This window comes from Phyllobates terribilis, unplaced genomic scaffold (assembly GCF_046119375.1).
Source record: "Phyllobates terribilis strain yellow unplaced genomic scaffold, ASM4611937v1 Scaffold_40__1_contigs__length_11209783, whole genome shotgun sequence".
Lineage (NCBI taxonomy): Eukaryota > Metazoa > Chordata > Amphibia > Anura > Dendrobatidae > Phyllobates > Phyllobates terribilis.
Window position 1 is genome coordinate 6,136,971 of NW_027362800.1, and position 22,052 is coordinate 6,159,022.

General features: G+C 45.0%; 17 non-coding genes across 17 annotated transcripts; all 17 read right to left on the reverse strand.

The window, feature by feature from the left end:
- Window positions 1-741: 741 nt before the first annotated feature.
- On the reverse strand, window positions 742-932 carry LOC141188397 (U2 spliceosomal RNA). Its single transcript, XR_012262494.1, has one exon. It is a non-coding gene; the product is annotated as a U2 spliceosomal RNA (small nuclear RNA).
- A 1,119-nt stretch (window positions 933-2,051) lies between these two features.
- On the reverse strand, window positions 2,052-2,242 carry LOC141188398 (U2 spliceosomal RNA). The gene has a single exon (XR_012262495.1). It is a non-coding gene; the product is annotated as a U2 spliceosomal RNA (small nuclear RNA).
- A 1,120-nt stretch (window positions 2,243-3,362) lies between these two features.
- LOC141185305 (U2 spliceosomal RNA) lies at window positions 3,363-3,553 on the reverse strand. The gene has a single exon (XR_012259980.1). It is a non-coding gene; the product is annotated as a U2 spliceosomal RNA (small nuclear RNA).
- A 1,119-nt stretch (window positions 3,554-4,672) lies between these two features.
- LOC141184940 (U2 spliceosomal RNA) lies at window positions 4,673-4,863 on the reverse strand. The gene has a single exon (XR_012259648.1). It is a non-coding gene; the product is annotated as a U2 spliceosomal RNA (small nuclear RNA).
- A 1,121-nt stretch (window positions 4,864-5,984) lies between these two features.
- LOC141188399 (U2 spliceosomal RNA) lies at window positions 5,985-6,175 on the reverse strand. The gene has a single exon (XR_012262496.1). It is a non-coding gene; the product is annotated as a U2 spliceosomal RNA (small nuclear RNA).
- A 1,121-nt stretch (window positions 6,176-7,296) lies between these two features.
- LOC141184236 (U2 spliceosomal RNA) lies at window positions 7,297-7,487 on the reverse strand. The gene has a single exon (XR_012259011.1). It is a non-coding gene; the product is annotated as a U2 spliceosomal RNA (small nuclear RNA).
- A 1,120-nt stretch (window positions 7,488-8,607) lies between these two features.
- On the reverse strand, window positions 8,608-8,798 carry LOC141188400 (U2 spliceosomal RNA). Its single transcript, XR_012262497.1, has one exon. It is a non-coding gene; the product is annotated as a U2 spliceosomal RNA (small nuclear RNA).
- A 1,119-nt stretch (window positions 8,799-9,917) lies between these two features.
- Window positions 9,918-10,108, reverse strand: LOC141188403 (U2 spliceosomal RNA). The gene has a single exon (XR_012262498.1). It is a non-coding gene; the product is annotated as a U2 spliceosomal RNA (small nuclear RNA).
- Window positions 10,109-11,228: 1,120 nt separating this feature from the next.
- On the reverse strand, window positions 11,229-11,419 carry LOC141184772 (U2 spliceosomal RNA). The gene has a single exon (XR_012259495.1). It is a non-coding gene; the product is annotated as a U2 spliceosomal RNA (small nuclear RNA).
- Window positions 11,420-12,539: 1,120 nt separating this feature from the next.
- LOC141188404 (U2 spliceosomal RNA) lies at window positions 12,540-12,730 on the reverse strand. Its single transcript, XR_012262499.1, has one exon. It is a non-coding gene; the product is annotated as a U2 spliceosomal RNA (small nuclear RNA).
- A 1,119-nt stretch (window positions 12,731-13,849) lies between these two features.
- Window positions 13,850-14,040, reverse strand: LOC141188405 (U2 spliceosomal RNA). Its single transcript, XR_012262500.1, has one exon. It is a non-coding gene; the product is annotated as a U2 spliceosomal RNA (small nuclear RNA).
- Window positions 14,041-15,160: 1,120 nt separating this feature from the next.
- On the reverse strand, window positions 15,161-15,351 carry LOC141185306 (U2 spliceosomal RNA). The gene has a single exon (XR_012259981.1). It is a non-coding gene; the product is annotated as a U2 spliceosomal RNA (small nuclear RNA).
- Window positions 15,352-16,470: 1,119 nt separating this feature from the next.
- On the reverse strand, window positions 16,471-16,661 carry LOC141188406 (U2 spliceosomal RNA). Its single transcript, XR_012262501.1, has one exon. It is a non-coding gene; the product is annotated as a U2 spliceosomal RNA (small nuclear RNA).
- Window positions 16,662-17,780: 1,119 nt separating this feature from the next.
- Window positions 17,781-17,971, reverse strand: LOC141188408 (U2 spliceosomal RNA). Its single transcript, XR_012262503.1, has one exon. It is a non-coding gene; the product is annotated as a U2 spliceosomal RNA (small nuclear RNA).
- A 1,120-nt stretch (window positions 17,972-19,091) lies between these two features.
- On the reverse strand, window positions 19,092-19,282 carry LOC141184773 (U2 spliceosomal RNA). The gene has a single exon (XR_012259496.1). It is a non-coding gene; the product is annotated as a U2 spliceosomal RNA (small nuclear RNA).
- Window positions 19,283-20,401: 1,119 nt separating this feature from the next.
- Window positions 20,402-20,592, reverse strand: LOC141188409 (U2 spliceosomal RNA). The gene has a single exon (XR_012262504.1). It is a non-coding gene; the product is annotated as a U2 spliceosomal RNA (small nuclear RNA).
- Window positions 20,593-21,712: 1,120 nt separating this feature from the next.
- LOC141188410 (U2 spliceosomal RNA) lies at window positions 21,713-21,903 on the reverse strand. Its single transcript, XR_012262505.1, has one exon. It is a non-coding gene; the product is annotated as a U2 spliceosomal RNA (small nuclear RNA).
- Between the last annotated feature and the right edge of the window lie 149 nt (window positions 21,904-22,052).

A 22,052-nucleotide genomic window follows, 5' to 3' on the forward strand; every position in this document is an offset into this window, starting at 1 on the left:
CGCAGGTATATAAAGGCTCAGAGCCTATTATGACACGCGCAGCCAGCGTTCCATTGCCACATTCCGTCTACTGCAGGCGGGATACCTGGATGGCTGAATGTCACTGAGAAGCTCACAGAGACCGCCATAAGCAACAGTTTAAAAGAATGCCACAGACTAATCAACCAAACTTTTTGGGTTGGTTTCTCTTTTATAGTCTGCAGGCATTAAATGAAAGAAGTCAGTGTTCCAGCAGAGGGAGACAACGTTTCAGAAAAGGCATTGTAGCAAACCAAAAAAGAAATTTTAAGCGCAGCAGAGTAACCAGCTCACATACCTGTTAGCTCAGGTGAGTTTAAAAGGCTGCTGTTGATAACAAGGGCATTTGCTAAATAGATGGTGTGTGTGCAATAATATACTGAAAGGTCAATTATATTGTGCAGCTTATCTCACCACCTGTAGCTATTTAGGTGAAAGCTCCAAAATGCTTGCCTAATATGTCTGTTTATCCAAAAGGAAGTATAGAGGGAGAGCTAGATAGATAGCATTGCATTACATTACATTACATGGCAATGCAATGCACAGTTGCTGAAGTTGAACCAAAATGAGCTTGTCATCTGGCTTCTGCAACTTTTAACATGAAAAATCCAATGCGGAGAAGAAAAGCAAAGCCAAAGAGTCCATCCCAAAATCTGACAAACAAGCAAAATGAACAAAAAGCATTGAATTCAATTCTTTCTGATTTTAGAAACTGCATTAAAGAAGGGGTGCACCGGTCCTGGAGATACTGCAATACCAGGTCAATGCGTGGAGTGGACAGAGCAAGCTCTTTTTCCATCTCCCTGTTCTAAAAATCCATTTAATATATGGTCCCCAGATAGGGGACGTATCAGATATTAAACTGATAAGAACAGATACTACACTTGATCTTAGCCAAAAGGCCGAGAAGCGATAACCAGAATTGGTTTCCGACTACGGTGCCACCCAAGGATTCTGAAAAGTCCATTTGTGGAGATGGCCACCTGGACTCCCGTTAAGAAGACATGCTGTCAACCTCTAGATCCCTCACATGCCTGCACTTTTCGGCTTGCTGCTGCTGCAAACCACGCGTTTTAGATCTGCATAACTCCACCTCTTTTAGCACAGTACCCTCAACCCCCGGCTGTTCCCACCCGCCTCAACACCGTTGGAAGGGAGGAGAACCAATTAAGGCGGGGGGGGGTGGAACGAGCAGCTGTCTACCCTTAGCAGGAGGGTTGCTGATTAATTACCTCTCCTGCTGCTGCTGCTGCTGGCTGTCCAGCAGCAGACTGAAGGTGGCTGCTGCTGTGCGCAGGTATATAAAGGCTCAGAGCCTATTATGACACGCGCAGCCAGCGTTCCATTGCCACATTCCGTCTACTGCAGGCGGGATACCTGGATGGCTGAATGTCACTGAGAAGCTCACAGAGACCGCCATAAGCATCAGTTTAAAAGAATGCCACAGACTAATCAACCAAACTTTTTGGGTTGGTTTCTCTTTTATAGTCTGCAGGCATTAAATGAAAGAAGTCAGTGTTCCAGCAGAGGGAGACAACGTTTCAGAAAAGGCATTGTAGCAAACCAAAAAAGAAATTTTAAGCGCAGCAGAGTAACCAGCTCACATACCTGTTAGCTCAGGTGAGTTTAAAAGGCTGCTGTTGATAACAAGGGCATTTGCTAAATAGATGGTGTGTGTGCAACAATATACTGAAAGGTCAATTATATTGTGCAGCTTATCTCACCACCTGTAGTTATTTAGGTGAAAGCTCCAAAATGCTTGCCTAATATGTCTGTTTATCCAAAAGGAAGTATAGAGGGAGAGCTAGATAGATAGCATTGCATTACATTACATTACATGGCAATGCAATGCACAGTTGCTGAAGTTGAACCAAAATGAGCTTGTCATCTGGCTTCTGCAACTTTTAACATGAAAAATCCAATGAGGAGAAGAAAAGCAAAGCCAAAGAGTCCATCCCAAAATCCGACAAACAAGCAAAATGAACAAAAAGCATTGAATTCAATTCTTTCTGATTTTAGAAACTGCATTAAAGAAGGGGTGCACCGGTCCTGGAGATACTGCAATACCAGGTCAATGCGTGGAGTGGACAGAGCAAGCTCTTTTTCCATCTCCCTGTTCTAAAAATCCATTTAATATATGGTCCCCAGATAGGGGACGTATCAGATATTAAACTGATAAGAACAGATACTACACTTGATCTTAGCCAAAAGGCCGAGAAGCGATAACCAGAATTGGTTTCCGACTACGGTGCCACCCAAGGATTCTGAAAAGTCCATTTGTGGAGATGGCCACCTGGACTCCCGTTAAGAAGACATGCTGTCAACCTCTAGATCCCTCACATGCCTGCACTTTTCGGCTTGCTGCTGCTGCAATCCACGCGTTTTAGATCTGCATAACTCCACCTCTTTTAGCACAGTACCCTCAACCCCCGGCTGTTCCCACCCGCCTCAACACCGTTGGAAGGGAGGAGAACCAATTAAGGCGGGGGGGGGGTGGAACGAGCAGCTGTCTACCCTTAGCAGGAGGGTTGCTGATTAATTACCTCTCCTGCTGCTGCTGCTGCTGGCTGTCCAGCAGCAGACTGAAGGTGGCTGCTGCTGTGCGCAGGTATATAAAGGCTCAGAGCCTATTATGACACGCGCAGCCAGCGTTCCATTGCCACATTCCGTCTACTGCAGGCGGGATACCTGGATGGCTGAATGTCACTGAGAAGCTCACAGAGACCGCCATAAGCAACAGTTTAAAAGAATGCCACAGACTAATCAACCAAACTTTTTGGGTTGGTTTCTCTTTTATAGTCTGCAGGCATTAAATGAAAGAAGTCAGTGTTCCAGCAGAGGGAGACAACGTTTCAGAAAAGGCATTGTAGCAAACCAAAAAAGAAATTTTAAGCGCAGCAGAGTAACCAGCTCACATACCTGTTAGCTCAGGTGAGTTTAAAAGGCTGCTGTTGATAACAAGGGCATTTGCTAAATAGATGGTGTGTGTGCAATAATATACTGAAAGGTCAATTATATTGTGCAGCTTATCTCACCACCTGTAGCTATTTAGGTGAAAGCTCCAAAATGCTTGCCTAATATGTCTGTTTATCCAAAAGGAAGTATAGAGGGAGAGCTAGATAGATAGCATTGCATTACATTACATTACATGGCAATGCAATGCACAGTTGCTGAAGTTGAACCAAAATGAGCTTGTCATCTGGCTTCTGCAACTTTTAACATGAAAAATCCAATGCGGAGAAGAAAAGCAAAGCCAAAGAGTCCATCCCAAAATCTGACAAACAAGCAAAATGAACAAAAAGCATTGAATTCAATTCTTTCTGATTTTAGAAACTGCATTAAAGAAGGGGTGCACCGGTCCTGGAGATACTGCAATACCAGGTCAATGCGTGGAGTGGACAGAGCAAGCTCTTTTTCCATCTCCCTGTTCTAAAAATCCATTTAATATATGGTCCCCAGATAGGGGACGTATCAGATATTAAACAGATAAGAACAGATACTACACTTGATCTTAGCCAAAAGGCCGAGAAGCGATAACCAGAATTGGTTTCCGACTACGGTGCCACCCAAGGATTCTGAAAAGTCCATTTGTGGAGATGGCCACCTGGACTCCCGTTAAGAAGACATGCTGTCAACCTCTAGATCCCTCACATGCCTGCACTTTTCGGCTTGCTGCTGCTGCAAACCACGCGTTTTAGATCTGCATAACTCCACCTCTTTTAGCACAGTACCCTCAACCCCCGGCTGTTCCCACCCGCCTCAACACCGTTGGAAGGGAGGAGAACCAATTAAGGCGGGGGGGGGTGGAACGAGCAGCTGTCTACCCTTAGCAGGAGGGTTGCTGATTAATTACCTCTCCTGCTGCTGCTGCTGCTGGCTGTCCAGCAGCAGACTGAAGGTGGCTGCTGCTGTGCGCAGGTATATAAAGGCTCAGAGCCTATTATGACACGCGCAGCCAGCGTTCCATTGCCACATTCCGTCTACTGCAGGCGGGATACCTGGATGGCTGAATGTCACTGAGAAGCTCACAGAGACCGCCATAAGCAACAGTTTAAAAGAATGCCACAGACTAATCAACCAAACTTTTTGGGTTGGTTTCTCTTTTATAGTCTGCAGGCATTAAATGAAAGAAGTCAGTGTTCCAGCAGAGGGAGACAACGTTTCAGAAAAGGCATTGTAGCAAACCAAAAAAGAAATTTTAAGCGCAGCAGAGTAACCAGCTCACATACCTGTTAGCTCAGGTGAGTTTAAAAGGCTGCTGTTGATAACAAGGGCATTTGCTAAATAGATGGTGTGTGTGCAACAATATACTGAAAGGTCAATTATATTGTGCAGCTTATCTCACCACCTGTAGTTATTTAGGTGAAAGCTCCAAAATGCTTGCCTAATATGTCTGTTTATCCAAAAGGAAGTATAGAGGGAGAGCTAGATAGATAGCATTGCATTACATTACATTACATGGCAATGCAATGCACAGTTGCTGAAGTTGAACCAAAATGAGCTTGTCATCTGGCTTCTGCAACTTTTAACATGAAAAATCCAATGAGGAGAAGAAAAGCAAAGCCAAAGAGTCCATCCCAAAATCCGACAAACAAGCAAAATGAACAAAAAGCATTGAATTCAATTCTTTCTGATTTTAGAAACTGCATTAAAGAAGGGGTGCACCGGTCCTGGAGATACTGCAATACCAGGTCAATGCGTGGAGTGGACAGAGCAAGCTCTTTTTCCATCTCCCTGTTCTAAAAATCCATTTAATATATGGTCCCCAGATAGGGGACGTATCAGATATTAAACTGATAAGAACATATACTACACTTGATCTTAGCCAAAAGGCCGAGAAGCGATAACCAGAATTGGTTTCCGACTACGGTGCCACCCAAGGATTCTGAAAAGTCCATTTGTGGAGATGGCCACCTGGACTCCCGTTAAGAAGACATGCTGTCAAACTCTAGATCCCTCACATGCCTGCACTTTTCGGCTTGCTGCTGCTGCAATCCACGCGTTTTAGATCTGCATAACTCCACCTCTTTTAGCACAGTACCCTCAACCCCCGGCTGTTCCCACCCGCCTCAACACCGTTGGAAGGGAGGAGAACCAATTAAGGCGGGGGGGGGGGTGGAACGAGCAGCTGTCTACCCTTAGCAGGAGGGTTGCTGATTAATTACCTCTCCTGCTGCTGCTGCTGCTGGCTGTCCAGCAGCAGACTGAAGGTGGCTGCTGCTGTGCGCAGGTATATAAAGGCTCAGAGCCTATTATGACACGCGCAGCCAGCGTTCCATTGCCACATTCCGTCTACTGCAGGCGGGATACCTGGATGGCTGAATGTCACTGAGAAGCTCACAGAGACCGCCATAAGCAACAGTTTAAAAGAATGCCACAGACTAATCAACCAAACTTTTTGGGTTGGTTTCTCTTTTATAGTCTGCAGGCATTAAATGAAAGAAGTCAGTGTTCCAGCAGAGGGAGACAACGTTTCAGAAAAGGCATTGTAGCAAACCAAAAAAGAAATTTTAAGCGCAGCAGAGTAACCAGCTCACATACCTGTTAGCTCAGGTGAGTTTAAAAGGCTGCTGTTGATAACAAGGGCATTTGCTAAATAGATGGTGTGTGTGCAACAATATACTGAAAGGTCAATTATATTGTGCAGCTTATCTCACCACCTGTAGTTATTTAGGTGAAAGCTCCAAAATGCTTGCCTAATATGTCTGTTTATCCAAAAGGAAGTATAGAGGGAGAGCTAGATAGATAGCATTGCATTACATTACATTACATGGCAATGCAATGCACAGTTGCTGAAGTTGAACCAAAATGAGCTTGTCATCTGGCTTCTGCAACTTTTAACATGAAAAATCCAATGAGGAGAAGAAAAGCAAAGCCAAAGAGTCCATCCCAAAATCCGACAAACAAGCAAAATGAACAAAAAGCATTGAATTCAATTCTTTCTGATTTTAGAAACTGCATTAAAGAAGGGGTGCACCGGTCCTGGAGATACTGCAATACCAGGTCAATGCGTGGAGTGGACAGAGCAAGCTCTTTTTCCATCTCCCTGTTCTAAAAATCCATTTAATATATGGTCCCCAGATAGGGGACGTATCAGATATTAAACTGATAAGAACAGATACTACACTTGATCTTAGCCAAAAGGCCGAGAAGCGATAACCAGAATTGGTTTCCGACTACGGTGCCACCCAAGGATTCTGAAAAGTCCATTTGTGGAGATGGCCACCTGGACTCCCGTTAAGAAGACATGCTGTCAACCTCTAGATCCCTCACATGCCTGCACTTTTCGGCTTGCTGCTGCTGCAATCCACGCGTTTTAGATCTGCATAACTCCACCTCTTTTAGCACAGTACCCTCAACCCCCGGCTGTTCCCACCCGCCTCAACACCGTTGGAAGGGAGGAGAACCAATTAAGGCGGGGGGGGGGGTGGAACGAGCAGCTGTCTACCCTTAGCAGGAGGGTTGCTGATTAATTACCTCTCCTGCTGCTGCTGCTGCTGGCTGTCCAGCAGCAGACTGAAGGTGGCTGCTGCTGTGCGCAGGTATATAAAGGCTCAGAGCCTATTATGACACGCGCAGCCAGCGTTCCATTGCCACATTCCGTCTACTGCAGGCGGGATACCTGGATGGCTGAATGTCACTGAGAAGCTCACAGAGACCGCCATAAGCAACAGTTTAAAAGAATGCCACAGACTAATCAACCAAACTTTTTGGGTTGGTTTCTCTTTTATAGTCTGCAGGCATTAAATGAAAGAAGTCAGTGTTCCAGCAGAGGGAGACAACGTTTCAGAAAAGGCATTGTAGCAAACCAAAAAAGAAATTTTAAGCGCAGCAGAGTAACCAGCTCACATACCTGTTAGCTCAGGTGAGTTTAAAAGGCTGCTGTTGATAACAAGGGCATTTGCTAAATAGATGGTGTGTGTGCAACAATATACTGAAAGGTCAATTATATTGTGCAGCTTATCTCACCACCTGTAGTTATTTAGGTGAAAGCTCCAAAATGCTTGCCTAATATGTCTGTTTATCCAAAAGGAAGTATAGAGGTAGAGCTAGATAGATAGCATTGCATTACATTACATTACATGGCAATGCAATGCACAGTTGCTGAAGTTGAACAAAAATGAGCTTGTCATCTGGCTTCTGCAACTTTTAACATGAAAAATCCAATGAGGAGAACAAAAGCAAAGCCAAAGAGTCCATCCCAAAATCCGACAAACAAGCAAAATGAACAAAAAGCATTGAATTCAATTCTTTCTGATTTTAGAAACTGCATTAAAGAAGGGGTGCACCAGTCCTGGAGATACTGCAATACCAGGTCAATGCGTGGAGTGGACAGAGCAAGCTCTTTTTCCATCTCCCTGTTCTAAAAATCCATTTAATATATGGTCCCCAGATAGGGGACGTATCAGATATTAAACTGATAAGAACAGATACTACACTTGATCTTAGCCAAAAGGCCGAGAAGCGATAACCAGAATTGGTTTCCGACTACGGTGCCACCCAAGGATTCTGAAAAGTCCATTTGTGGAGATGGCCACCTGGACTCCCGTTAAGAAGACATGCTGTCAACCTCTAGATCCCTCACATGCCTGCACTTTTCGGCTTGCTGCTGCTGCAATCCACGCGTTTTAGATCTGCATAACTCCACCTCTTTTAGCACAGTACCCTCAACCCCCGGCTGTTCCCACCCGCCTCAACACCGTTGGAAGGGAGGAGAACCAATTAAGGCGGGGGGGGGGTGGAACGAGCAGCTGTCTACCCTTAGCAGGAGTGTTGCTGATTAATTACCTCTCCTGCTGCTGCTGCTGCTGGCTGTCCAGCAGCAGACTGAAGGTGGCTGCTGCTGTGCGCAGGTATATAAAGGCTCAGAGCCTATTATGACACGCGCAGCCAGCGTTCCATTGCCACATTCCGTCTACTGCAGGCGGGATACCTGGATGGCTGAATGTCACTGAGAAGCTCACAGAGACCGCCATAAGCAACAGTTTAAAAGAATGCCACAGACTAATCAACCAAACTTTTTGGGTTGGTTTCTCTTTTATAGTCTGCAGGCATTAAATGAAAGAAGTCAGTGTTCCAGCAGAGGGAGACAACGTTTCAGAAAAGGCATTGTAGCAAACCAAAAAAGAAATTTTAAGCGCAGCAGAGTAACCAGCTCACATACCTGTTAGCTCAGGTGAGTTTAAAAGGCTGCTGTTGATAACAAGGGCATTTGCTAAATAGATTGTGTGTGTGCAACAATATACTGAAAGGTCAATTATATTGTGCAGCTTATCTCACCACCTGTAGTTATTTAGGTGAAAGCTCCAAAATGCTTGCCTAATATGTCTGTTTATCCAAAAGGAAGTATAGAGGGAGAGCTAGATAGATAGCATTGCATTACATTACATTACATGGCAATGCAATGCACAGTTGCTGAAGTTGAATCAAAATGAGCTTGTCATCTGGCTTCTGCAACTTTTAACATGAAAAATCCAATGAGGAGAAGAAAAGCAAAGCCAAAGAGTCCATCCCAAAATCCGACAAACAAGGAAAATGAACAAAAAGCATTGAATTCAATTCTTTCTGATTTTAGAAACTGCATTAAAGAAGGGGTGCACCGGTCCTGGAGATACTGCAATACCAGGTCAATGCGTGGAGTGGACAGAGCAAGCTCTTTTTCCATCTCCCTGTTCTAAAAATCCATTTAATATATGGTCCCCAGATAGGGGACGTATCAGATATTAAACTGATAAGAACAGATACTACACTTGATCTTAGCCAAAAGGCCGAGAAGCGATAACCAGAATTGGTTTCCGACTACGGTGCCACCCAAGGATTCTGAAAAGTCCATTTGTGGAGATGGCCACCTGGACTCCTGTTAAGAAGACATGCTGTCAACCTCTAGATCCCTCACATGCCTGCACTTTTCGGCTTGCTGCTGCTGCAATCCACGCGTTTTAGATCTGCATAACTCCACCTCTTTTAGCACAGTACCCTCAACCCCCGGCTGTTCCCACCCGCCTCAACACCGTTGGAAGGGAGGAGAACCAATTAAGGCGGGGGGGGGGGAGTGGATCGAGCAGCTGTCTACCCTTAGCAGGAGGGTTGCTGATTAATTACCTCTCCTGCTGCTGCTGCTGGCTGTCCAGCAGCAGACTGAAGGTGGCTGCTGCTGTGCGCAGGTATATAAAGGCTCAGAGCCTATTATGACACGCGCAGCCAGCGTTCCATTGCCACATTCCGTCTACTGCAGGCGGGATACCTGGATGGCTGAATGTCACTGAGAAGCTCACAGAGACCGCCATAAGCAACAGTTTAAAAGAATGCCACAGACTAATCAACCAAACTTTTTGGGTTGGTTTCTCTTTTATAGTCTGCAGGCATTAAATGAAAGAAGTCAGTGTTCCAGCAGAGGGAGACAACGTTTCAGAAAAGGCATTGTAGCAAACCAAAAAAGAAATTTTAAGCGCAGCAGAGTAACCAGCGCACATACCTGTTAGCTCAGGTGAGTTTAAAAGGCTGCTGTTGATAACAAGGGCATTTGCTAAATAGATGGTGTGTGTGCAACAATATACTGAAAGGTCAATTATATTGTGCAGCTTATCTCACCACCTGTAGTTATTTAGGTGAAAGCTCCAAAATGCTTGCCTAATATGTCTGTTTATCCAAAAGGAAGTATAGAGGGAGAGCTAATAGATAGCATTGCATTACATTACATTACATGGCAATGCAATGCACAGTTGCTGAAGTTGAACCAAAATGAGCTTGTCATCTGGCTTCTGCAACTTTTAACATGAAAAATCCAATGAGGAGAAGAAAAGCAAAGCCAAAGAGTCCATCCCAAAATCCGACAAACAAGCAAAATGAACAAAAAGCATTGAATTCAATTCTTTCTGATTTTAGAAACTGCATTAAAGAAGGGGTGCACCGGTCCTGGAGATACTGCAATACCAGGTCAATGCGTGGAGTGGACAGAGCAAGCTCTTTTTCCATCTCCCTGTTCTAAAAATCCATTTAATATATGGTCCCCAGATAGGGGACGTATCAGATATTAAACTGATAAGAACAGATACTACACTTGATCTTAGCCAAAAGGCCGAGAAGCGATAACCAGAATTGGTTTCTGACTACGGTGCCACCCAAGGATTCTGAAAAGTCCATTTGTGGAGATGGCCACCTGGACTCCCGTTAAGAAGACATGCTGTCAACCTCTAGATCCCTCACATGCCTGCACTTTTCGGCTTGCTGCTGCTGCAATCCACGCGTTTTAGATCTGCATAACTCCACCTCTTTTAGCACAGTACCCTCAACCCCCGGCTGTTCCCACCCGCCTCAACACCGTTGGAAGGGAGGAGAACCAATTAAGGCGGGGGGGGGGTGGAACGAGCAGCTGTCTACCCTTAGCAGGAGGGTTGCTGATTAATTACCTCTCCTGCTGCTGCTGCTGCTGGCTGTCCAGCAGCAGACTGAAGGTGGCTGCTGCTGTGCGCAGGTATATAAAGGCTCAGAGCCTATTATGACACGCGCAGCCAGCGTTCCATTGCCACATTCCGTCTACTGCAGGCGGGATACCTGGATGGCTGAATGTCACTGAGAAGCTCACAGAGACCGCCATAAGCAACAGTTTAAAAGAATGCCACAGACTAATCAACCAAACTTTTTGGGTTGGTTTCTCTTTTATAGTCTGCAGGCATTAAATGAAAGAAGTCAGTGTTCCAGCAGAGGGAGACAACGTTTCAGAAAAGGCATTGTAGCAAACCAAAAAAGAAATTTTAAGCGCAGCAGAGTAACCAGCTCACATACCTGTTAGCTCAGGTGAGTTTAAAAGGCTGCTGTTGATAACAAGGGCATTTGCTAAATAGATGGTGTGTGTGCAACAATATACTGAAAGGTCAATTATATTGTGCAGCTTATCTCACCACCTGTAGTTATTTAGGTGAAAGCTCCAAAATGCTTGCCTAATATGTCTGTTTATCCAAAAGGAAGTATAGAGGGAGAGCTAGATAGATAGCATTGCATTACATTACATTACATGGCAATGCAATGCACAGTTGCTGAAGTTGAACCAAAATGAGCTTGTCATCTGGCTTCTGCAACTTTTAACATGAAAAATCCAATGAGGAGAAGAAAAGCAAAGCCAAAGAGTCCATCCCAAAATCCGACAAACAAGCAAAATGAACAAAAAGCATTGAATTCAATTCTTTCTGATTTTAGAAACTGCATTAAAGAAGGGGTGCACCGGTCCTGGAGATACTGCAATACCAGGTCAATGCGTGGAGTGGACAGAGCAAGCTCTTTTTCCATCTCCCTGTTCTAAAAATCCATTTAATATATGGTCCCCAGATAGGGGACGTATCAGATATTAAACTGATAAGAACAGATATTACACTTGATCTTAGCCAAAAGGCCGAGAAGCGATAACCAGAATTGGTTTCCGACTACGGTGCCACCCAAGGATTCTGAAAAGTCCATTTGTGGAGATGGCCACCTGGACTCCCGTTAAGAAGACATGCTGTCAACCTCTAGATCCCTCACATGCCTGCACTTTTCGGCTTGCTGCTGCTGCAATCCACGCGTTTTAGATCTGCATAACTCCACCTCTTTTAGCACAGTACCCTCAACCCCCGGCTGTTCCCACCCGCCTCAACACCATTGGAAGGGAGGAGAACCAATTAAGGCGGGGGGGGGGTGGAACGAGCAGCTGTCTACCCTTAGCAGGAGGGTTGCTGATTAATTACCTCTCCTGCTGCTGCTGCTGCTGGCTGTCCAGCAGCAGACTGAAGGTGGCTGCTGCTGTGCGCAGGTATATAAAGGCTCAGAGCCTATTATGACACGCGCAGCCAGCGTTCCATTGCCACATTCCGTCTACTGCAGGCGGGATACCTGGATGGCTGAATGTCACTGAGAAGCTCACAGAGACCGCCATAAGCAACAGTTTAAAAGAATGCCACAGACTAATCAACCAAACTTTTTGGGTTGGTTTCTCTTTTATAGTCTGCAGGCATTAAATGAAAGAAGTCAGTGTTCCAGCAGAGGGAGACAACGTTTCAGAAAAGGCATTGTAGCAAACCAAAAAAGAAATTTTAAGCGCAGCAGAGTAACCAGCTCACATACCTGTTAGCTCAGGTGAGTTTAAAAGGCTGCTGTTGATAACAAGGGCATTTGCTAAATAGATGGTGTGTGTGCAATAATATACTGAAAGGTCAATTATATTGTGCAGCTTATCTCACCACCTGTAGCTATTTAGGTGAAAGCTCCAAAATGCTTGCCTAATATGTCTGTTTATCCAAAAGGAAGTATAGAGGGAGAGCTAGATAGATAGCATTGCATTACATTACATTACATGGCAATGCAATGCACAGTTGCTGAAGTTGAACCAAAATGAGCTTGTCATCTGGCTTCTGCAACTTTTAACATGAAAAATCCAATGCGGAGAAGAAAAGCAAAGCCAAAGAGTCCATCCCAAAATCTGACAAACAAGCAAAATGAACAAAAAGCATTGAATTCAATTCTTTCTGATTTTAGAAACTGCATTAAAGAAGGGGTGCACCGGTCCTGGAGATACTGCAATACCAGGTCAATGCGTGGAGTGGACAGAGCAAGCTCTTTTTCCATCTCCCTGTTCTAAAAATCCATTTAATATATGGTCCCCAGATAGGGGACGTATCAGATATTAAACTGATAAGAACAGATACTACACTTGATCTTAGCCAAAAGGCCGAGAAGCGATAACCAGAATTGGTTTCCGACTACGGTGCCACCCAAGGATTCTGAAAAGTCCATTTGTGGAGATGGCCACCTGGACTCCCGTTAAGAAGACATGCTGTCAACCTCTAGATCCCTCACATGCCTGCACTTTTCGGCTTGCTGCTGCTGCAAACCACGCGTTTTAGATCTGCATAACTCCACCTCTTTTAGCACAGTACCCTCAACCCCCGGCTGTTCCCACCCGCCTCAACACCGTTGGAAGGGAGGAGAACCAATTAAGGCGGGGGGGGGTGGAACGAGCAGCTGTCTACCCTTAGCAGGAGGGTTGCTGATTAATTACCTCTCCTGCTGCTGCTGCTGCTGGCTGTCCAGCAGCAGACTGAAGGTGGCTGCTGCTGTGCGCAGGTATATAAAGGCTCAGAGCCTATTATGACACGCGCAGCCAGCGTTCCATTGCCACATTCCGTCTACTGCAGGCGGGATACCTGGATGGCTGAATGTCACTGAGAAGCTCACAGAGACCGCCATAAGCAACAGTTTAAAAGAATGCCACAGACTAATCAACCAAACTTTTTGGGTTGGTTTCTCTTTTATAGTCTGCAGGCATTAAATGAAAGAAGTCAGTGTTCCAGCAGAGGGAGACAACGTTTCAGAAAAGGCATTGTAGCAAACCAAAAAAGAAATTTTAAGCGCAGCAGAGTAACCAGCTCACATACCTGTTAGCTCAGGTGAGTTTAAAAGGCTGCTGTTGATAACAAGGGCATTTGCTAAATAGATGGTGTGTGTGCAACAATATACTGAAAGGTCAATTATATTGTGCAGCTTATCTCACCACCTGTAGTTATTTAGGTGAAAGCTCCAAAATGCTTGCCTAATATGTCTGTTTATCCAAAAGGAAGTATAGAGGGAGAGCTAGATAGATAGCATTGCATTACATTACATTACATGGCAATGCAATGCACAGTTGCTGAAGTTGAACCAAAATGAGCTTGTCATCTGGCTTCTGCAACTTTTAACATGAAAAATCCAATGAGGAGAAGAAAAGCAAAGCCAAAGAGTCCATCCCAAAATCCGACAAACAAGCAAAATGAACAAAAAGCATTGAATTCAATTCTTTCTGATTTTAGAAACTGCATTAAAGAAGGGGTGCACCGGTCCTGGAGATACTGCAATACCAGGTCAATGCGTGGAGTGGACAGAGCAAGCTCTTTTTCCATCTCCCTGTTCTAAAAATCCATTTAATATATGGTCCCCAGATAGGGGACGTATCAGATATTAAACTGATAAGAACAGATACTACACTTGATCTTAGCCAAAAGGCCGAGAAGCGATAACCAGAATTGGTTTCCGACTACGGTGCCACCCAAGGATTCTGAAAAGTCCATTTGTGGAGATGGCCACCTGGACTCCCGTTAAGAAGACATGCTGTCAACCTCTAGATCCCTCACATGCCTGCACTTTTCGGCTTGCTGCTGCTGCAATCCACGCGTTTTAGATCTGCATAACTCCACCTCTTTTAGCACAGTACCCTCAACCCCCGGCTGTTCCCACCCGCCTCAACACCGTTGGAAGGGAGGAGAACCAATTAAGGCGGGGGGGGGGTGGAACGAGCAGCTGTCTACCCTTAGCAGGAGGGTTGCTGATTAATTACCTCTCCTGCTGCTGCTGCTGCTGGCTGTCCAGCAGCAGACTGAAGGTGGCTGCTGCTGTGCGCAGGTATATAAAGGCTCAGAGCCTATTATGACACGCGCAGCCAGCGTTCCATTGCCACATTCCGTCTACTGCAGGCGGGATACCTGGATGGCTGAATGTCACTGAGAAGCTCACAGAGACCGCCATAAGCAACAGTTTAAAAGAATGCCACAGACTAATCAACCAAACTTTTTGGGTTGGTTTCTCTTTTATAGTCTGCAGGCATTAAATGAAAGAAGTCAGTGTTCCAGCAGAGGGAGACAACGTTTCAGAAAAGGCATTGTAGCAAACCAAAAAAGAAATTTTAAGCGCAGCAGAGTAACCAGCTCACATACCTGTTAGCTCAGGTGAGTTTAAAAGGCTGCTGTTGATAACAAGGGCATTTGCTAAATAGATGGTGTGTGTGCAATAATATACTGAAAGGTCAATTATATTGTGCAGCTTATCTCACCACCTGTAGCTATTTAGGTGAAAGCTCCAAAATGCTTGCCTAATATGTCTGTTTATCCAAAAGGAAGTATAGAGGGAGAGCTAGATAGATAGCATTGCATTACATTACATTACATGGCAATGCAATGCACAGTTGCTGAAGTTGAACCAAAATGAGCTTGTCATCTGGCTTCTGCAACTTTTAACATGAAAAATCCAATGCGGAGAAGAAAAGCAAAGCCAAAGAGTCCATCCCAAAATCTGACAAACAAGCAAAATGAACAAAAAGCATTGAATTCAATTCTTTCTGATTTTAGAAACTGCATTAAAGAAGGGGTGCACCGGTCCTGGAGATACTGCAATACCAGGTCAATGCGTGGAGTGGACAGAGCAAGCTCTTTTTCCATCTCCCTGTTCTAAAAATCCATTTAATATATGGTCCCCAGATAGGGGACGTATCAGATATTAAACAGATAAGAACAGATACTACACTTGATCTTAGCCAAAAGGCCGAGAAGCGATAACCAGAATTGGTTTCCGACTACGGTGCCACCCAAGGATTCTGAAAAGTCCATTTGTGGAGATGGCCACCTGGACTCCCGTTAAGAAGACATGCTGTCAACCTCTAGATCCCTCACATGCCTGCACTTTTCGGCTTGCTGCTGCTGCAAACCACGCGTTTTAGATCTGCATAACTCCACCTCTTTTAGCACAGTACCCTCAACCCCCGGCTGTTCCCACCCGCCTCAACACCGTTGGAAGGGAGGAGAACCAATTAAGGCGGGGGGGGGTGGAACGAGCAGCTGTCTACCCTTAGCAGGAGGGTTGCTGATTAATTACCTCTCCTGCTGCTGCTGCTGCTGGCTGTCCAGCAGCAGACTGAAGGTGGCTGCTGCTGTGCGCAGGTATATAAAGGCTCAGAGCCTATTATGACACGCGCAGCCAGCGTTCCATTGCCACATTCCGTCTACTGCAGGCGGGATACCTGGATGGCTGAATGTCACTGAGAAGCTCACAGAGACCGCCATAAGCAACAGTTTAAAAGAATGCCACAGACTAATCAACCAAACTTTTTGGGTTGGTTTCTCTTTTATAGTCTGCAGGCATTAAATGAAAGAAGTCAGTGTTCCAGCAGAGGGAGACAACGTTTCAGAAAAGGCATTGTAGCAAACCAAAAAAGAAATTTTAAGCGCAGCAGAGTAACCAGCTCACATACCTGTTAGCTCAGGTGAGTTTAAAAGGCTGCTGTTGATAACAAGGGCATTTGCTAAATAGATGGTGTGTGTGCAACAATATACTGAAAGGTCAATTATATTGTGCAGCTTATCTCACCACCTGTAGTTATTTAGGTGAAAGCTCCAAAATGCTTGCCTAATATGTCTGTTTATCCAAAAGGAAGTATAGAGGGAGAGCTAGATAGATAGCATTGCATTACATTACATTACATGGCAATGCAATGCACAGTTGCTGAAGTTGAACCAAAATGAGCTTGTCATCTGGCTTCTGCAACTTTTAACATGAAAAATCCAATGAGGAGAAGAAAAGCAAAGCCAAAGAGTCCATCCCAAAATCCGACAAACAAGCAAAATGAACAAAAAGCATTGAATTCAATTCTTTCTGATTTTAGAAACTGCATTAAAGAAGGGGTGCACCGGTCCTGGAGATACTGCAATACCAGGTCAATGCGTGGAGTGGACAGAGCAAGCTCTTTTTCCATCTCCCTGTTCTAAAAATCCATTTAATATATGGTCCCCAGATAGGGGACGTATCAGATATTAAACTGATAAGAACAGATACTACACTTGATCTTAGCCAAAAGGCCGAGAAGCGATAACCAGAATTGGTTTCCGACTACGGTGCCACCCAAGGATTCTGAAAAGTCCATTTGTGGAGATGGCCACCTGGACTCCCGTTAAGAAGACATGCTGTCAACCTCTAGATCCCTCACATGCCTGCACTTTTCGGCTTGCTGCTGCTGCAAACCACGCGTTTTAGATCTGCATAACTCCACCTCTTTTAGCACAGTACCCTCAACCCCCGGCTGTTCCCACCCGCCTCAACACCGTTGGAAGGGAGGAGAACCAATTAAGGCGGGGGGGGGTGGAACGAGCAGCTGTCTACCCTTAGCAGGAGGGTTGCTGATTATTTACCTCTCCTGCTGCTGCTGCTGCTGGCTGTCCAGCAGCAGACTGAAGGTGGCTGCTGCTGTGCGCAGGTATATAAAGGCTCAGAGCCTATTATGACACGCGCAGCCAGCGTTCCATTGCCACATTCCGTCTACTGCAGGCGGGATACCTGGATGGCTGAATGTCACTGAGAAGCTCACAGAGACCGCCATAAGCAACAGTTTAAAAGAATGCCACAGACTAATCAACCAAACTTTTTGGGTTGGTTTCTCTTTTATAGTCTGCAGGCATTAAATGAAAGAAGTCAGTGTTCCAGCAGAGGGAGACAACGTTTCAGAAAAGGCATTGTAGCAAACCAAAAAAGAAATTTTAAGCGCAGCAGAGTAACCAGCTCACATACCTGTTAGCTCAGGTGAGTTTAAAAGGCTGCTGTTGATAACAAGGGCATTTGCTAAATAGATGGTGTGTGTGCAACAATATACTGAAAGGTCAATTATATTGTGCAGCTTATCTCACCACCTGTAGTTATTTAGGTGAAAGCTCCAAAATGCTTGCCTAATATGTCTGTTTATCCAAAAGGAAGTATAGAGGGAGAGCTAGATAGATAGCATTGCATTACATTACATTACATGGCAATGCAATGCACAGTTGCTGAAGTTGAACCAAAATGAGCTTGTCATCTGGCTTCTGCAACTTTTAACATGAAAAATCCAATGAGGAGAAGAAAAGCAAAGCCAAAGAGTCCATCCCAAAATCCGACAAACAAGCAAAATGAACAAAAAGCATTGAATTCAATTCTTTCTGATTTTAGAAACTGCATTAAAGAAGGGGTGCACCGGTCCTGGAGATACTGCAATACCAGGTCAATGCGTGGAGTGGACAGAGCAAGCTCTTTTTCCATCTCCCTGTTCTAAAAATCCATTTAATATATGGTCCCCAGATAGGGGACGTATCAGATATTAAACTGATAAGAACAGATACTACACTTGATCTTAGCCAAAAGGCCGAGAAGCGATAACCAGAATTGGTTTCCGACTACGGTGCCACCCAAGGATTCTGAAAAGTCCATTTGTGGAGATGGCCACCTGGACTCCCGTTAAGAAGACATGCTGTCAACCTCTAGATCCCTCACATGCCTGCACTTTTCGGCTTGCTGCTGCTGCAATCCACGCGTTTTAGATCTGCATAACTCCACCTCTTTTAGCACAGTACCCTCAACCCCCGGCTGTTCCCACCCGCCTCAACACCGTTGGAAGGGAGGAGAACCAATTAAGGCGGGGGGGGGGTGGAACGAGCAGCTGTCTACCCTTAGCAGTAGGGTTGCTGATTAATTACTTCTCCTGCTGCTGCTGCTGCTGGCTGTCCAGCAGCAGACTGAAGGTGGCTGCTGCTGTGCGCAGGTATATAAAGGCTCAGAGCCTATTATGACACGCGCAGCCAGCGTTCCATTGCCACATTCCGTCTACTGCAGGCGGGATACCTGGATGGCTGAATGTCACTGAGAAGCTCACAGAGACCGCCATAAGCAACAGTTTAAAAGAATGCCACAGACTAATCAACCAAACTTTTTGGGTTGGTTTCTCTTTTATAGTCTGCAGGCATTAAATGAAAGAAGTCAGTGTTCCAGCAGAGGGAGACAACGTTTCAGAAAAGGCATTGTAGCAAACCAAAAAAGAAATTTTAAGCGCAGCAGAGTAACCAGCTCACATACCTGTTAGCTCAGGTGAGTTTAAAAGGCTGCTGTTGATAACAAGGGCATTTGCTAAATAGATGGTGTGTGTGCAACAATATACTGAAAGGTCAATTATATTGTGCAGCTTATCTCACCACCTGTAGTTATTTAGGTGAAAGCTCCAAAATGCTTGCCTAATATGTCTGTTTATCCAAAAGGAAGTATAGAGGGAGAGCTAGATAGATAGCATTGCATTACATTACATTACATGGCAATGCAATGCACAGTTGCTGAAGTTGAACCAAAATGAGCTTGTCATCTGGCTTCTGCAACTTTTAACATGAAAAATCCAATGAGGAGAAGAAAAGCAAAGCCAAAGAGTCCATCCCAAAATCCGACAAACAAGCAAAATGAACAAAAAGCATTGAATTCAATTCTTTCTGATTTTAGAAACTGCATTAAAGAAGGGGTGCACCGGTCCTGGAGATACTGCAATACCAGGTCAATGCGTGGAGTGGACAGAGCAAGCTCTTTTTCCATCTCCCTGTTCTAAAAATCCATTTAATATATGGTCCCCAGATAGGGGACGTATCAGATATTAAACTGATAAGAACAGATATTACACTTGATCTTAGCCAAAAGGCCGAGAAGCGATAACCAGAATTGGTTTCCGACTACGGTGCCACCCAAGGATTCTGAAAAGTCCATTTGTGGAGATGGCCACCTGGACTCCCGTTAAGAAGACATGCTGTCAACCTCTAGATCCCTCACATGCCTGCACTTTTCGGCTTGCTGCTGCTGCAATCCACGCGTTTTAGATCTGCATAACTCCACCTCTTTTAGCACAGTACCCTCAACCCCCGGCTGTTCCCACCCGCCTCAACACCGTTGGAAGGGAGGAGAACCAATTAAGGCGGGGGGGGGTGGAACGAGCAGCTGTCTACCCTTAGCAGGAGGGTTGCTGATTAATTACCTCTCCTGCTGCTGCTGCTGCTGGCTGTCCAGCAGCAGACTGAAGGTGGCTGCTGCTGTGCGCAGGTATATAAAGGCTCAGAGCCTATTATGGCACGCGCAGCCAGCGTTCCATTGCCACATTCCGTCTACTGCAGGCGGGATACCTGGATGGCTGAATGTCACTGAGAAGCTCACAGAGACCGCCATAAGCAACAGTTTAAAAGAATGCCACAGACTAATCAACCAAACTTTTTGGGTTGGTTTCTCTTTTATAGTCTGCAGGCATTAAATGAAAGAAGTCAGTGTTCCAGCAGAGGGAGACAACGTTTCAGAAAAGGCATTGTAGCAAACCAAAAAAGAAATTTTAAGCGCAGCAGAGTAACCAGCTCACATACCTGTTAGCTCAGGTGAGTTTAAAAGGCTGCTGTTGATAACAAGGGCATTTGCTAAATAGATGGTGTGTGTGCAACAATATACTGAAAGGTCAATTATATTGTGCAGCTTATCTCACCACCTGTAGTTATTTAGGTGAAAGCTCCAAAATGCTTGCCTAATATGTCTGTTTATCCAAAAGGAAGTATAGAGGGAGAGCTAGATAGATAGCATTGCATTACATTACATTACATGGCAATGCAATGCACAGTTGCTGAAGTTGAACCAAAATGAGCTTGTCATCTGGCTTCTGCAACTTTTAACATGAAAAATCCAATGAGGAGAAGAAAAGCAAAGCCAAAGAGTCCATCCCAAAATCCGACAAACAAGCAAAATGAACAAAAAGCATTGAATTCAATTCTTTCTGATTTTAGAAACTGCATTAAAGAAGGGGTGCACCGGTCCTGGAGATACTGCAATACCAGGTCAATGCGTGGAGTGGACAGAGCAAGCTCTTTTTCCATCTCCCTGTTCTAAAAATCCATTTAATATATGGTCCCCAGATAGGGGACGTATCAGATATTAAACTGATAAGAACAGATACTACACTTGATCTTAGCCAAAAGGCCGAGAAGCGATAACCAGAATTGGTTTCCGACTACGGTGCCACCCAAGGATTCTGAAAAGTCCATTTGTGGAGATGGCCACCTGGACTCCCGTTAAGAAGACATGCTGTCAACCTCTAGATCCCTCACATGCCTGCACTTTTCGGCTTGCTGCTGCTGCAATCCACGCGTTTTAGATCTGCATAACTCCACCTCTTTTAGCACAGTACCCTCAACCCCCGGCTGTTCCCACCCGCCTCAACACCGTTGGAAGGGAGGAGAACCAATTAAGGTGGGGGGGGGGTGGAACGAGCAGCTGTCTACCCTTAGCAGGAGGGTTGCTGATTAATTACCTCTCCTGCTGCTGCTGCTGCTGGCTGTCCAGCAGCAGACTGAAGGTGGCTGCTGCTGTGCGCAGGTATATAAAGGCTCAGAGCCTATTATGACACGCGCAGCCAGCGTTCCATTGCCACATTCCGTCTACTGCAGGCGGGATACCTGGATGGCTGAATGTCACTGAGAAGCTCACAGAGACCGCCATAAGCAACAGTTTAAAAGAATGCCACAGACTAATCAACCAAACTTTTTGGGTTGGTTTCTCTTTTATAGTCTGCAGGCATTAAATGAAAGAAGTCAGTGTTCCAGCAGAGGGAGACAACGTTTCAGAAAAGGCATTGTAGCAAACCAAAAAAGAAATTTTAAGCGCAGCAGAGTAACCAGCTCACATACCTGTTAGCTCAGGTGAGTTTAAAAGGCTGCTGTTGATAACAAGGGCATTTGCTAAATAGATGGTGTGTGTGCAACAATATACTGAAAGGTCAATTATATTGTGCAGCTTATCTCACCACCTGTAGTTATTTAGGTGAAAGCTCCAAAATGCTTGCCTAATATGTCTGTTTATCCAAAAGGAAGTATAGAGGGAGAGCTAGATAGATAGCATTGCATTACATTACATTACATGGCAATGCAATGCACAGTTGCTGAAGTTGAACCAAAATGAGCTTGTCATCTGGCTTCTGCAACTTTTAACATGAAAAATCCAATGAGGAGAAGAAAAGCAAAGCCAAAGAGTCCATCCCAAAATCCGACAAACAAGCAAAATGAACAAAAAGCATTGAATTCAATTCTTTCTGATTTTAGAAACTGCATTAAAGAAGGGGTGCACCGGTCCTGGAGATACTGCAATACCAGGTCAATGCGTGGAGTGGACAGAGCAAGCTCTTTTTCCATCTCCCTGTTCTAAAAATCCATTTAATATATGGTCCCCAGATAGGGGACGTATCAGATATTAAACTGATAAGAACAGATACTACACTTGATCTTAGCCAAAAGGCCGAGAAGCGATAACCAGAATTGGTTTCCGACTACGGTGCCACCCAAGGATTCTGAAAAGTCCATTTGTGGAGATGGCCACCTGGACTCCCGTTAAGAAGACATGCTGTCAACCTCTAGATCCCTCACATGCCTGCACTTTTCGGCTTGCTGCTGCTGCAA